The sequence below is a fragment of the Equus quagga genome, chromosome 5, assembly GCF_021613505.1.
Source record: "Equus quagga isolate Etosha38 chromosome 5, UCLA_HA_Equagga_1.0, whole genome shotgun sequence".
NCBI lineage: Eukaryota > Metazoa > Chordata > Mammalia > Perissodactyla > Equidae > Equus > Equus quagga.
In genome coordinates, this window is record NC_060271.1 from 14,632,352 (window position 1) to 14,646,944 (window position 14,593).

At 45.1% G+C, this 14,593-nt stretch overlaps 1 protein-coding gene across 1 annotated transcript in view; it reads right to left on the reverse strand.

Moving 5' to 3' along the window:
- ST3GAL3 (ST3 beta-galactoside alpha-2,3-sialyltransferase 3) overlaps positions 1-12,362 on the reverse strand; it is a 193,085-nt gene extending 180,723 nt beyond the window's left edge. The window contains exon 1 of the mRNA XM_046662000.1: positions 12,234-12,362. The gene's annotated coding sequence lies outside the window, so the exon portion shown is untranslated. The remainder of the gene's footprint in view (positions 1-12,233) is intronic.
- Positions 12,363-14,593: the final 2,231 nt, after the last annotated feature.

Below are 14,593 nucleotides of genomic sequence, written 5' to 3' on the forward strand. Positions count from 1 at the left end.
ATTAAAAAGCTAAGGGTATGGTGAGATCCCAATTACCCACCACATGGGTTACTAATTTAGTGCCTCTCAGCTCCAAATTCATCCTTTTTGCTTGCTCTGTGAAAATGGATCTGGGCCCTTTAAATATTTTTCTTTTGCCAGTTGGCATGACGTCGAGTGTTGTCAGTAGAGAATGCTGGAGAGCCACTGCAGGAAGAAAATGTTTTGCTTCTGGATTCCAGTGTGTTCCAGTGTTATCCTCTTGGTAGGCTCCTGTAGTACATATGACTTTTGCAGTGCTCAGCAATCAGCAATGAGCAGCAGCCAGCAGCTTCCCTCAGCACCTCTCTTGGGCACTTTTTGGCAGAGTGCCTCTAGCGAGACATCTCTGTAAACAGTTTTCTCCAGCACCCTAGAGGGCAGATTTCCAGCCAATTCTACCATGCAGCATCACAGCGACTCATCTGCAATCCAGTGAGCCATGGTCATGTCCACTCCACCACAGTCTGGATCTCAGCCTGTGGCAGGAGTGGAGTAGGTTGGGGAGCCCTTCATTGAGCACTCTATCTCAGCCCTGGGGTAGTGGCTGCTCCTTAAACCTGCTATTTCTACCTTCTTTAGAGGTCTCTTTACTTCTTTTTAAATTTTTTTTTAATTGAGGTAACATTGGTTTATAACATTATATAAATTTCAGGTGTACCTTATTACATTGTGGCTTCTGTAGACTGTGTAGTGTTCATCACCAAAAGTCTAGTTACCATCTGTCAGTGTACACATGTGCCCCTTTACCCTTTTTTTGCCCTTCCCCCATCCCCTTCCCCTCTGGTAACCACCAATCTGTTCTCTGTATCAATGTGTGTGTTTGTTTATCTTCCACATGAGTGAAATCATGCAACAACTGTTTTTTTCTGTCTGATGTATTTTGCTTAGTGTAATACCCTCAAGGTCCATCCACATTGTCACAAATGGCAAGATTTCATCTTCTTCGATGGGTGAATAGTATCCCATTGTATATACATACACCACATCTTCTTTATCCATTCATCCATTGATGGGCACTTAGATTGCTTCCAAGTCTTGGCTATTGTGAACGATGCTGTAGTGTACATAAGGTTGCATACATCTTTTCAATTTAGTGTTTTTGTGTTCTTTGGATAAATACCCAGAAGTGGAACAACTGGATCACATGATATTTCTATTTTTATTTATTTTGTGTGTGTGAGGAAGATCCACCCTGAGCTAACATCTGTTGCCAATCCTCTTTTTTTGCTTGAGGAAGATCAGCCCTGAGCTAACAGCTGCACCAATCTTCCTCTACTTTGTATGTGGGATGCCTCCACATCATGGCTGATAAGTGGAGAGAGTAGGTCCACACCTAGGATCCAAACCTGCAAACTCAGGCTGCAAAAGTAGAGCGCACTGAACTTTAACCACTCGGCCACAGGGCCAGCCCTCTATTTTTAATTTTTTGAGGAATCTCTATACTGTTTTCCACAGCGGTTCCACCAATTTACATTCCCATCAGCAGTGTATGAGGGTTCCCTTTTCTCCACATCCTCTCCAACACTTGTTATTTCTTGCCTTTAACAGCCATTCTGATGGGTGTGAGATGATATCTCACTGTAGTTTTGATTTGCATTTCCCTCATAATTAGTGACTTGGAACATCTTTTCACGTGCCTGTTGGCCACCTGTATATCTTCTTTGGAATCCTCTGTTCAGATCCTCTGCTCATTTTTTGACCAGGTTGTTTGTTTTCTTCTTCTCGTTCAGTTGTATGAGTGCTTCATATATTTTGGATATTAACCTCTTATCAGATACATGATTTGAAAATATCTTCTCCCAATTGGTAGGTTGTCTTTTTGTTTTGTTGATGGTTTCCTTTGCCTTGCAGCAGTTTTTGTCTGATGTAGTCCCATTTCTTTATTTTTTGTTTCCCTTGCCCAAGGAGACATGATATTGAAAAAGGTACTGCTAAGAATGACGTCAAAGAGCATACTGCCTATGTTTTTTTCTGGGAATTTGATGGTTTCAGGTCTGACATTCAAGTCTTTAATCCATTTTGAATTAATTTTTGTGTAGGGCATAAGATAAGTCTACTTTCATTCTTTAGCATATGGCTGTCCAGTATTCCCAGCACCATTTATTGAAGAGATTTTCTTTTCTCCATTGCACGTTCTTGGCTCCTTTCTGGAAAATAGCTGTCCATAGATGTGTGGGTTTATTTCTGGGCTCTCAATTCTGTTCCACTGATCTGTGTGTTTTTCTGCCAGTACCATGCTATTTTGATTACTACAGCTTTGCACTATATTTAAAACCAGGGAGTGTGATGCCTCCAGCTTTGCTCCTTTTTCTCAGGATTGCTTTGACTATTTGGGGTCTTTTGTTGTTCCATATAAATTTTAGGATTGTTTGTTCTATTTCCGTGAAAAATGGCATTGGGATTCTGATAGGGATTGCACTGACTCTGTAGATTGCTTTAGGTAATACGGACATTTTAACTATGTCTATTCTTCCAATCCACGAACATGGAATATCTTTCTACATCTTTATGTCTTCTTCAGTTTCTTTCAACAGTGTCTTATAGTTTTCACTGTACATATCGTTCACCTCCTTGGTTAAATTTATTCCCAGGTATTTTATTCATTTTGTTGCAATTATAAATGGGGATCATATTCTTGATTTCTCTTTCCGCTAGTTCGTTGTTAGTGTATGGAAATGCAACTATTTTTGTATGTTGATTTTGTACCCTGCAACTTTACTGTATTTGTTAATTATTTCTAACAGTTTGTTAGTAGATTCTTGGGTTTTCCATATACAAGAATCAAGTCATCCGCAAAAAGTGAGTTTTACTTCTTCCTTTCCAATTTGGATCCCTTTTATTTCTTTTTCTGGCCTAATTGCTCTGGCTAGGACTTGCAATACTATGTTGAGTAAAAGTGGCAAGAGTTCTGATTTCTCCACACCTGTGTGATCACTTGTTATTATCTGTCTTTTTGATTAAAGCCATCCTACTGGGTGTGAACCAAGCAAATGGAACCAAAAAGATACACAAAAATGGGCTGAAGACAGGTCCTCACTGTGGTTTTGTTTTGCATTCCCCCAATGGCTAATGATGCTGAGCATCTTTCCATGTGCTTTTTCTTTACCTCTTATTAGCTAATCTCATGTTACTCCAATTTCCTGTTACAGTTAATCATTTTTACATTAAACTTTACCTGATCAAAGTACCATGTGGTTTCTCTCTCCTGACTGGACCTGGACACCTGTAACATGGCAGTCAGTGACTTTCTAAGTAGAAATTAGCTATCTGCCAAGGTTTTAAAAATAGAAGAGGAAAGCTGAAAAACATGTTGTCCCTGGCCACATGCTCCTTTTAGAAATAGCTGAGAAAAAGCCTAGAAGACAGGGGTAAAAATCCAAGAGATCAAAACTTTTCAGTTTTGTATGTTTTAGTTCATCTTTGTTCCTCCTGGGGGGAAAAACACCTTTCTGAATAGGAGCTGTAAAGGTGTGGTTTTATTGGGATTTTTGCTTATTTGTTTTAATGGTGTTTGGGGGACAAGGTTCTAGACATAATTTTTTATTTGGAAAAGGTGACTTCTATGTGGAAGGTTAAAAATGCTAAATGCAATCAGTCTTCAGAAAATTCAACTGGAATGTTTGATCAGATGACTTTCCTTTGCTTGGGCCAGTTGAGATAAAAGGGTGGGGCTGTTGATGAAGGTGGCTGGGAGACGGCAATATGTACAGAAAACAGGAAACAGAAAATTTGAGCATGAGAGCCATCAATAATTAATACTTAAACATGGCCATGGCTGTGTTCCAATAAAACCTGCCAGCCAGTTTGCTGACGCATGCTATATATTGTATATGGACATGCAACATGCAGCAGAAGTATAAAAACATGTGTGGGAATAAAAAGACTTGAAATTCAAGCTAGCGTTTTCTCTGGTGAAAGAGAGAGGAGATGGGGAAAATACATAGGAGGCATTTGTGGAAAATGTAATGTTCTATTTCTTTAAAAAAACAAAAAAACTGAAGCAATATGGCATATTAAGATTTAGCGATGGGTATCATCATATTGTTCTGTTCTTGAATGTGTAAAATACATCATTAGAATATATGAGATAAATGTTCCCTTTCATGGCTATTATTTCTCTGAGACTTTAAATGTCTTAGGCCTATGTAACAGTTCCATATTGTTTATCTGCCCATACGTTAAAAAAAAAAAGCAAGGAAAGAAATATAATATTCCAGAATAACTATGCTGGAGGCTATGCCATCTTATCAGTCCAGGCAGAAGCCCTTACTACACACCTGAGTAAAAGCAGTAGGAACACAGAGTGGCACCTGTCTCGAGAGCAGTGCGATGCAGGCAGATAACATACAAACAGGCAGAGACATTATGAAATGGTGGAAACTGATAACTGCCTACAAGGTTTAGGAAAAGCTTCAGCGAAGAAGCGGAAGCAGTAAAAGGCTGGGAGAGGCCTTACATACCATGCCAAGGAGCCTGGAATTTACCCCAGTGGCAAGGGAGAATCACTTAAGAGATTAGACAGAGAAACAACACAGATCCATCTTTTAGAAAGAGCACTTGTGCGGCAATGTGGAGGACAGCCTGGAGAAGGCTAAGCCAAGAGCAAGAGGCTAACGTAACAGCCCAGGCCATCTGCCTTCGAAGAGAGGATGTACGTCTCAAAGGGTACTCAAAATAATTCACCAAGGTATCAAAAGAAAATACCAGAACTCTTACCTATAAACTTTTCTGATATTTAATTTCAGTTGACACTGGCCTCCTCACTCATTCCCTATATCAGATGTCTTGTGACACATGAGATTCAGGAAGAATCCTCAAGAAGTGTGAAAGTTCCACAGCATGGGAGGCAGTGATGTTATCAATTAATCATTCACTTAGTGATGCAGCGCAGTTTATGCACTACAAAATAACATCAACGGGGTTAACTTCAGCAAAATTGGCTCTTTTAAATAGGATCAGAACTCAAATTGGCAATGAGATGGTGAGAGACCAGGAAACTCTCGTACCTCAAAGAAGTTCTCTGGTTATCATCCGGCCAAGTAGGTATAAGACTTCCAGAACTTAAAGAGCAGTCATATATTTTTCTCTTACAAAAAATACTAGTGCTCCAAGTTCGCTCACCTTTTTTTGGATGGCAAATATCTGTTAGCAGTATGTACCAAAAATACACACGTCTGTCCTTTCAAGGTAAAGGAGATGTCTTAAAAGCTAGAAACTAGGTTTTTTTTTAAAAGAAACTATGTTGAGTGCATTTTGAAAACAGATGTTTGGCAGTGTTTCCATCCTTATTTTGTTGCTAAAAATATATAAAAGCATCACTTATAAAAACTCATATTTGTATGCCAGCAGTTCCTAGTCTGTGGTCCAAGGACCCTTAAGGGTCCCCAAGATCCTTTCAGTGGATCCATGAGTTTAAAATCATTTTCACAATAATTCTCAGACATTATTTGCCTTGTTCACTCTCATTCTCTCACAAGAGTCCAGCAGAGCTTTCCAGAGGTTATATAACATATGATGACACGTGACAACATCATCATCCTCATGGCTAACTGAATGTGTGTTTTGTGATTTAAAATTTTCTCAGTAATTTTTAATACATTAAATATCAGTAGAAAAAACCTACAAAGATGAAATTTCTTTGGGATCTTCAATAATTTTTAAACTTATAAAAGGGTCCTGAGACCAAAAAGTCCGAGAATCACTGCTATACACTTTAAAAAATTAGTAACAGAATTTTCTAACCTGTTTAACATATTTCAAATAAAAAGTTTCAATGGGTTAAGTCACGTTAAAAATACATAAACATGCCATCTTTCTATCATTTTATAAGAAAAACTGACATAAAGGAAAAGGGTAATTTACTGACATAGAAAAAAATGATAAGGTAAGGCAGTAGATGACATTTAATCAGAATAACATAAATTAAGTCATACAGGAGTTCAGAGTAAGGAACCCCTGTCAGCCAGGATGCCCAGGGAGGAACAGAACGGAGAACAAATCTGAATTAGACCTCCATTATCATCTTTTAAAACATTTCAGAAGGATACTGAGGAGGAGCAAAATTTCAGGGGGAAGCAGTCAACAACAACGATGTCAGGGCGAAGGAGAAGTGCATACATTTTAGCAACCCATGCCGCGAGCACATTATACCATTATCAGCCACAAGAGAGTATGCACACGTGAGTGTGTCACTTCTGAGCGAGGGGTGAGAGCAGCTGAATAGCCATATATAAATGGCTGGTATTTAAAGAATGTTTAAGTTGGTATGATATTCATATCAACTCCCCCTTCTCAGAATAATTCATTCACACCTAATACTCCCAGCCAGCATCATCAATCATGTAAGATGTATAAAGAAAACCACAATGTTGGCACTGGTTATCTCTAGGTGGTGGGATTTAAGGCTGATGATCACCTACCGTGAAACAGGTAATATACTAAACATTAGGAATTGTAAAACTATTATTTTTATTATAATAGGTCCCTTATGTAGCTCATAGCACAGGACCAGGCTTTCTACATCTATTTGCTCGAATCCTCAGAGCAACCTTGCAAGGTAGGGATTTTTATCTCCATTTTACAAATTTGAAAACCAAGAAGACACAAGATGTTCCAAAGCCCATCCAAGGTCACACAGTAGAAATTGGTGAGGCCACACTGAAATCCCGGTCTGCTGACTCTTGTGTATGGTCCTCTCCTCTACCCCAAGGAAGGACATGGACATGCCCCTCCTGTTACTACAACAGCCTAACTGGCATCTTTCCCTCCACTCTCACCTCATTCTCATTTCTCCTCAGACATAAATATTTTATGACTCTGGTATAGCAGGCGCGGTCCTATGGCTACAAACCTCAGAACCTCCCATGTCAGGGAAGTAAGATATTCACTATGGTGCTTCCTCCACACACAGTCATCTTCCTAAAAGGCAAAGCTGATAAAGTCATTTCCCATTTTCGAATCCTTCAGTGGCTCCTAACCATCTGTAGGACAAAGCTTTAATTCCTGAACTCACAAAGCATTCACAATCTGACTTTTGCAGCCTCCACACAGTCTGCAAACAAACCCTCTTCTCCTGCCATTCAAGCGTCTTCAGGAAGTAGCCACACTCTCTTGTGTTTCTAGGCCACTGCAAACATTGTTTTCTGTCTGAAAAGTCTTTTAAACCCACATCCACCCAGCTAATAACTAGTGATTCTTCAAGACTTAGATTAGGTGTGAACTCTTCTGGGAAACCATTATTTATATTCCCAGTGTGACATGAGGTCAGGAGAACCCACAGAACCCTCAAACGCAGCCCTTGTTACAACGTATTCTAACTGCTGGTTTACTGGCTTCTGGTCCTACCAGACCGTAGGCTTTTTCAGGCCTGGGACATAACTTCCATATTTATAATGCCATGACCTAGCACAGAGCCTGGCACAGAGCTCATGTTCAATAAATATTCGTGGGATGACTAGAGCACCCAGTCTAGTGGGAGATGCAGACCTGTACAAACTAAGTAAACTAAAATATGATAAAAGTAAAGATAAGAAAGGTGTGGCAGGAATGCTATGCAAGGAAGGGGAAAAAGGTAGAAAAATCTGTGGGAACCCTTCTACCTACACCCTTGGGGTTTCCTTACCTGATTTCTTAAAACGTCTTCAAATCCTGCTGCTACTGCTGATCATGATCATAAGTGCTTACTTTGAACCAGGTACTGTGCAAAGCACTTTACATAAACTAACTCTTTTAATCCTCATAACCATGCTATGCATTTCACTGATAAGGAAACTTGGACTCAAGAATAAGACATTTGTGGGGCCAGCCCAGTGGTGCAGCAGTTAAGTTCGCATGTTCCGATTCTCGGCGGCCCGGGGTTTGCCGGTTCGGATCCCAGGTGTGGACACGGCACTGCTTGACACGCCATGCTGTGGTAGGTGTTCCACATATAAAGTAGAGGAAGATGGTCACGGATGTGAGCTCAGGGCCAGCCTTCCTCAGCAAAAAGAGGAGGACTGGCAGCGGTTAGCACAGGGCTAATCTTCCTCAAAAAAAAAAAAAAGAATAAGACACTTGCTCAAAGGCAGTTAGTTAGTGGCAGAGCCAAGATTTCAGCTCAGATCTTCTGTTTCCTGAACCAGGGCTCCAACCCAGGGAGGGAGTGAACTCTCCTCCCCAAATACCAATTAAACTCAAGTAAATCAGTAAGATTGAACTAAGATTCCTTTTTAGTTTAACTATTTAAGTGAAAATGTACCTAAAGTTATCACATACTTCCTGGCTTCTTAAACTGAATATCTTGAATACAATTTAACTTTTTTTGGATGCCTCGGGACCATTCTTGTGTTCCTTACTGAGGGTGCTGTACAATAGTGATGCCCTTAGGAATAACTGTGCTACAACTGAGATATAACAGATCGCCCTAGTATCAACAGCCTTGGTGAGCACTTACAGTGCTTGTGATGGAGTTCTGACTTCCCAATCCACCTCCATCCCAAGCTGAGTTAGAGCTGTTATTTCTTCCTACTGTCAAATACTCATCTCTAGTAGCCCATCTGATTTTTCTGCCTCTAATCCTCTATGGGCCGTGACAATCACAGAAGATGCAAGAGTCATTAGTGCTGTCCACCAATTATTTCTGGCTCTTTGCTTTCCAGCCACATGCTAAGACTGCAATTCTCTGCTCTTCTTTAAAGTTAGGCATGGCCACGTGACTTGCTTGAGCCAATGAAATGTGAACGAAAGTGACAAGTGCCACTTCGGTACAGCAACTTTAAAAGCCACTGTCCCTTGACCACCATCTTTCACTTGATCAAAATGATCATGGAAACACCATGTTAAGATGCAGATTCCATCAGCCTGAGTCCCTGAGTGACTGTGAGGGGCATCATGCTGGACAGGTAGCATGAATGAGATGTCAACTTTTGTTCTGGTAAGCCACTGAAGCCTTGAGGGTTTTTGGTGACGCAGCCTAATCCAAGCTAACCAGACCAATACATCAGGTCTCTCAGGAAAGAATTCTCTCACATAAGCACCTTTATTTACAGATTTTATGATGAACGTTTTGTTTGTACAAAGAATTTTCTTTGCATACATCCTGGTTCAAAGCTATGTTCAATATAAAATATATTTGCCAGATACCTACTATGTGCAAAACATTGTGTTGGATGATGAAGAAGATAATCTCTGTCTTGAAAAACCTTCAGCCTCATGTTGGCAATTGTGGCAAAAAGACAGACTCTAGTGTTACAACGGTTTTAAGAAGAGACAAGTCCCATCTAGATGGGGAAGAAAGTACAGAGAAGTTTCACAAAGGAAGTTCCATATCGAATGGCCCTGAAACATGCTAAGAATCAACCATCAGAGATTCAAGGGGGTCATTTAAGATAGACAAAGCAACACAAGCAAAGATATGGAGTACAAACAGCAAAGCACAAAGAGCAAATAGTTCCACTGACCTGGAAAATATGGCAAACTCTACGGGAATGGCAAGAAATGAGTTTACCCATACTGTCCATGCCAGGCTGGTCCGTCCTTAATTCAACAGACAGTGGGGAGCAATTAAAAGCCTTGGCTGGGGGGCTGGCCCCATGGCACAGTGGTTAAGTTTGGTGTGCTTTGCTTTGGCAGCCTGGGTCCGCGGGTTCGTGGGTTCAGATCCCAGGCATGGACCTACACCACTTGTCAGCTGTGCTGTGGCAGCAACCCACATATAAAGTGGAGGAAGACTGGTACAGATGTTAGCTCAGGGCTAATCTTCCTCAGCAAAAAAAAAAAAGAAAAAAGAAAAATCTTGGCTGGGGAAATGAGATACCTGGAAGTGATGGCAGTACACAGGGTAGAAAAAAATGTTGGCGGGTTTCTGCAATAATTCAAGGGAATGGTATCAATGGCCCCAAATCAGTGTGATGACAGTAGGAATGGAAAGAAGCAGATGCCAGAAATAGTGTGGAGGTGGTGTCAACAAGACCTGGCAACCAACTGAACACAGGAGGTGAAAAGAAGAAAGGCAAGTATGAATCTTGAGGTACAGATCCTGTACCTAACTCAGAAGATTGTTATCCCAAATATCTGAGGTTAACCAGAAAAGTGGCAAGGGTAAATAAAGCATTACTCTATTTTTCTAATGGCTAGCTCCAGCTTCATCTGAAGTAAATACTACTACTAGTTTATCCTTTGCTCCCCTAGGGACAAAGTTTCTTCTTGATTTGATGCTATCAACCTACCTTTTTTGTACAACCTTATCTCCCACTTTTCCCAATAAGAAGCCCTGGAACCACCCATGGGCATTTTGGGTTCTCTCCTGCCACCTTTACCATCCTCGCTTTCTCATTTCCTCACTTCTCTGCCTCTTCATCCACCCAGGCCTACCCATTCACGGCTCACCTCAAGCCTCTGCTCCCCTGTGAAACCTTCCTCAAACACATGATTTCTCCTTTTCCCCAATTCTCACAGTATCTACTATCTCGGAATTCTAGAGACCATATCATTAGTTATCATTTTCCTGTGTGCCCTTTATTCCCACAACTATCGCATAGGCCCATCAGAACAAGTCTCATACATTACAGGTCTTGAGTTTCCCACAGTCATATTGCCTTGCACACAGTATGTACTCGATAGGTACTTTATTAACAATTCAAAGTCAATTAGTCTCTAAGAATAGACACATCTTACTTCTTCAGCAATAATTTACTTTAAATCAACCACGGTTAGACATTTAAACATGTGAAATAGGGAGATTCATCACTTAATACTTCAAAATATCCTTGAGTTAAGAATCTTTAATCTTAGGAGCTGCCATTGCCTTAAGAGATTATTTGAAAATACCATTTGGTCATAAATTTTTGCACCAGCTTCCTTTCAATCCTTTTGACTTGAAGGTAAAACCAGCCCTGGTGGTCTAGTGGTTAAGATTTGGCACTTTCACTGCTGTGGCCTGGGGTTGTTTCCCAGTCAGGGAACCATACCTCCCGTCTCTCAGTTGTCATACTGTGGCAGCTGTGAGCTGCTATGATGCTGAAAGCTATGCCACCGGAATTTCAAATATCAGCAGGGTCACCCATGGTGGACAGGTTTCAGTGGAGCTTCTAGAATAACACGGACTAAGAAGGACCTGGCCACCCATTTCAGAAAATTGGCCGTGAAAACCCTATGAACAGCAGCGAAGCACTGTCTGATATAGCAGGAGAAGGTGGGAGGATAGGGCAGGGTTCCGCGTTGCTGTACACAGGTTGGCTGGGAGTCCAATTGACTCCATGGCACTAACAACAAAACACTTAAAGGCATATCAAACAGTTCAATGATTATCACTCCAAGGTGATTCTGACTTGGAAATAACCTAATTTCTCATGAGAACTATTTTACTTTCAGGAATCCAGTAAGTGCTTTTTTCTACCTTCATGTTCACCTAGCTATAGCAAATATAATTCAAAGCATATCCACAGTAAAGTTCGTATTTTTTTAAAAAACAGCAGTTGCCGTCATTGATCTCTCTCTCAGTTAATTACAATGATTCGGTTCACACGTACCACTCCTTCTTCACATGTGAGGGAAACACAAACGGAAATGAGGCTTATTGAGGAAGCATAAAAATGGGCACCAATGTAAAACGGAATCCAAAATATTCGTGGGACACCATCCCAACCAAACCTGCTCTCATCATTAAGATATCCCCTCTTGCGCGCAAGATCACCGAGTAAACAATGGGGAGAAGAGCTAGAAGGAAAAGCAGCGCGAGAGCCGTACTTCGTCAGTCCCGCTGACCCCGGTCCCCGGAACATCTGACTGCGGGGAGGGCAGTAAGCAATGACAACCGCTACCCGAATGCTGCCTCTTCCCGCTCAGGCTGTCCCCGGACTTTTCCTTCCCCTTCCCACAGCGGAGGCCCGCATGACCATGTCCTTCCTCTGCGCCAAGGTGCGCAGCGCTGCGGGGTCTCGCACGCAGGTGACCTCAGACCGCCCGGCCTGGTCCCGCCGTCCTCTCCCCCGAGGCCTGGCAGCCCCTGCCCAGGCGAGGTCGTCCAGGGGCCGGGCTCCCGCCCCGAGCCCCCAGTCCGAGTCGGACTTCATCATTCGGAGACGGCTGAGGCGTGCCCCGACCCTTCCATCCCCGGCACGAGCGCGAGGGCTCCGCGCCCCGTCCGAACCCGGGGACCGCGGCGGCGGGGGAGGGGAGGGGTGGCGCGGTGACCGTTAGCCGCGGAGGTTGCCGCGCGCAGGACGTGCCCTTACCGCAGCGGAGAGGGAGGCAGGGGGGAGGCGGCGCCCGGCCCGACGCGGGCGGGAAGGCGGAGGCGACGGCGCAGACGGCGGCGGCAGCCGCGGGGAACCCCGGCGGGCGCCCACAACGCGGTGGGCTGCATGGGCGCCGCCATAGTGGGGACGCAGCGGCGGGCGGAGCGCGCGGCCGCGACCTGGGGACAGCGGGACCACCAATCCGGCGCTCCGTCTCAGCGCCCTCGCCGGGGATGAGGTCCCCGCGGCCAATCGGCGCGCAGAAGCCGGGCGGGGCGCCGGGCCGACCAATGCAGAGCGGTGCTGCAGGCAGTGGGCGGGCGCAGTCTCACACAGGCCCAATGGAGAGAGGAACCCCTAGTTTCCCGGCCCGCCCACCTGCCCGCCCGCGAGGTCCCGGGGCGGGGGGGGGGATGGTGCAGGGCTCCCCGTGAGTCGCCGGGCCGAGCCTGCACGTCCAGCCTGCGGGTTCTGCGCAGACGTCCTCGCCTCGGCTCCCCGGAGCGCGTCCACCGCCTGAAGGAATCCTCCTCCCCTGGCCTCTCACCCTAGGGCGCGCTTTCGGGATGCCGACCACCTGACGGCCGCAGGGCTCGCGGTCCGCCTGGATGACCCAGCCGCTCGAGAGCCTGTTTCCTCGTCCGGGTGGCGGGCAGGGCGGCCTCCTGGGCGCAAAGAGCAGGGTGGGCACGGTCATTCCATGCCGGGGACGCAGGCATCCGCCCGGAGCCACGCTGAACCCCGCCAGTCCGCTCCCTGAGGCCGAAGGCTTTGGACCTCCACGGGCTAGGCAACCCTGCCCAATCTTGTAGGTAAGGGGAGACGGGGATCCCTGGCTGCTCTTCTGTATTACCAACTTCAGAGCCTCGCAGAAAACGTTTAGTCCTGGCACAGGACGACTACTCCCCGTTCCATCCCCTTTGCGGCTCTGGAGGTCCCAGCTCTCTCTCGCCCTGCTTCCTCATTCCCGCAGCTGAGCCCAAGCATCCGCGTGCGGCACAATTTAAAACATAATTTCTCCGATGGGATTAATGGGAGAAGAAACTATCAGGCTGAGATCCTTGGTTATCAACCTGAAGACCCTACCTAACTAAAGGAGGACAGTTTGCCCTGGCCAAAAGGCTTCTGGGAGGAGCCTGCATCAGACAGGCTGCGCTCTTCCCTGGAGTCAGTCCTCTAAGGCCCTGGGCCTGACTGGACTGGCAGGCAGTGAGGGGAAACCATCTGTTCCGGCACTTGAGAAAGTCTCAACACCTCTTTAAACTTTGGTTTCCCCAGGGTTATTATGTTGACCAGAATAAAAAGTGCAAAGTTTCCAGAAAAATAGCCGGATAAAAATTCTGCTGGGGTTGGACCAGGCACCCCAGCCCCGTGCAGGTCCTTTAGCAGGTGGGGTCAGTGAGAGGTACGGAGATCTGGACCCTGCCAAGTCTGGGGAAGTGTTACTTCCCTCCAGAGATGTGTTTCCAGAGCTCACCAGTCCATTAAGGCCAGCTTCGCTCAGTCTCCCCTGGGAATCCTTGGGTGCTGGACAAAAAGCTCAAGCTCCCATTCTTGGCCCCAGGAGGGAGGTGGCATAGAAAAGTATCTTTGAAACCTGCTGTTCCTCCCTTCCCCCAAAATCAGACACCAGGCAGCAGCCACCTCCCAAGTCCCAGGACACAAAGCAGCATTCAGTTGCTGAGCTGTCCCAAGCCTCTCCTACACCTGGACAGGGCCGTGAAACAGGGAGTGCCTGGCCATCCAAGGGCCAGCTGGCACAGCTCTGCTGTACCCAAGTCCTGCACCTATTCACTGGCCCCTCCTGCCCTGCTGCTGCTGTATCCTTGTCCACCTGGATAGACCTCGGGAACCCACCAGGCAAAGGAATTAGGTCTTCCTCCAGGGAAGCTTCTCAACAACTTCCGGCAGCTCAGAGCGGCTTCAGGTCCCCACGAGGATACCACTGGGTGCGAGTCCCTTGCTCTTCAAGCACCTAAAACGTACTCCCTCCTTTCAAGCTGGTTCCCCAATTTACGGAATATAGATGCTGGCATGAACTTAGACCAGCTTGATGAAGACAATCAAGAGGGGCAGGAGTGAGAGATCAAACTCAGATCTACAAGTGGTGGAAGTGGTCTGGTCCTTCCTCTGTTACCACCTCCTTCCCATCTCTAAGGTAGTGGAAGCAAAAAGAGGTGCTCATGGCCTGAGGTGCCTGTGCTCCCCATGTCCCACCATGCTTGGCCCAATACAGAGCCACTGAACCAGAACTGAACCAGGATGGCTTCCTAGATCTTGCCTTACTGGGTGTTCTTAAAACATGTGGCCCTGCTCCAGAGCCTATGACTCTAGATACAACCCCGGCCTGACCCTGG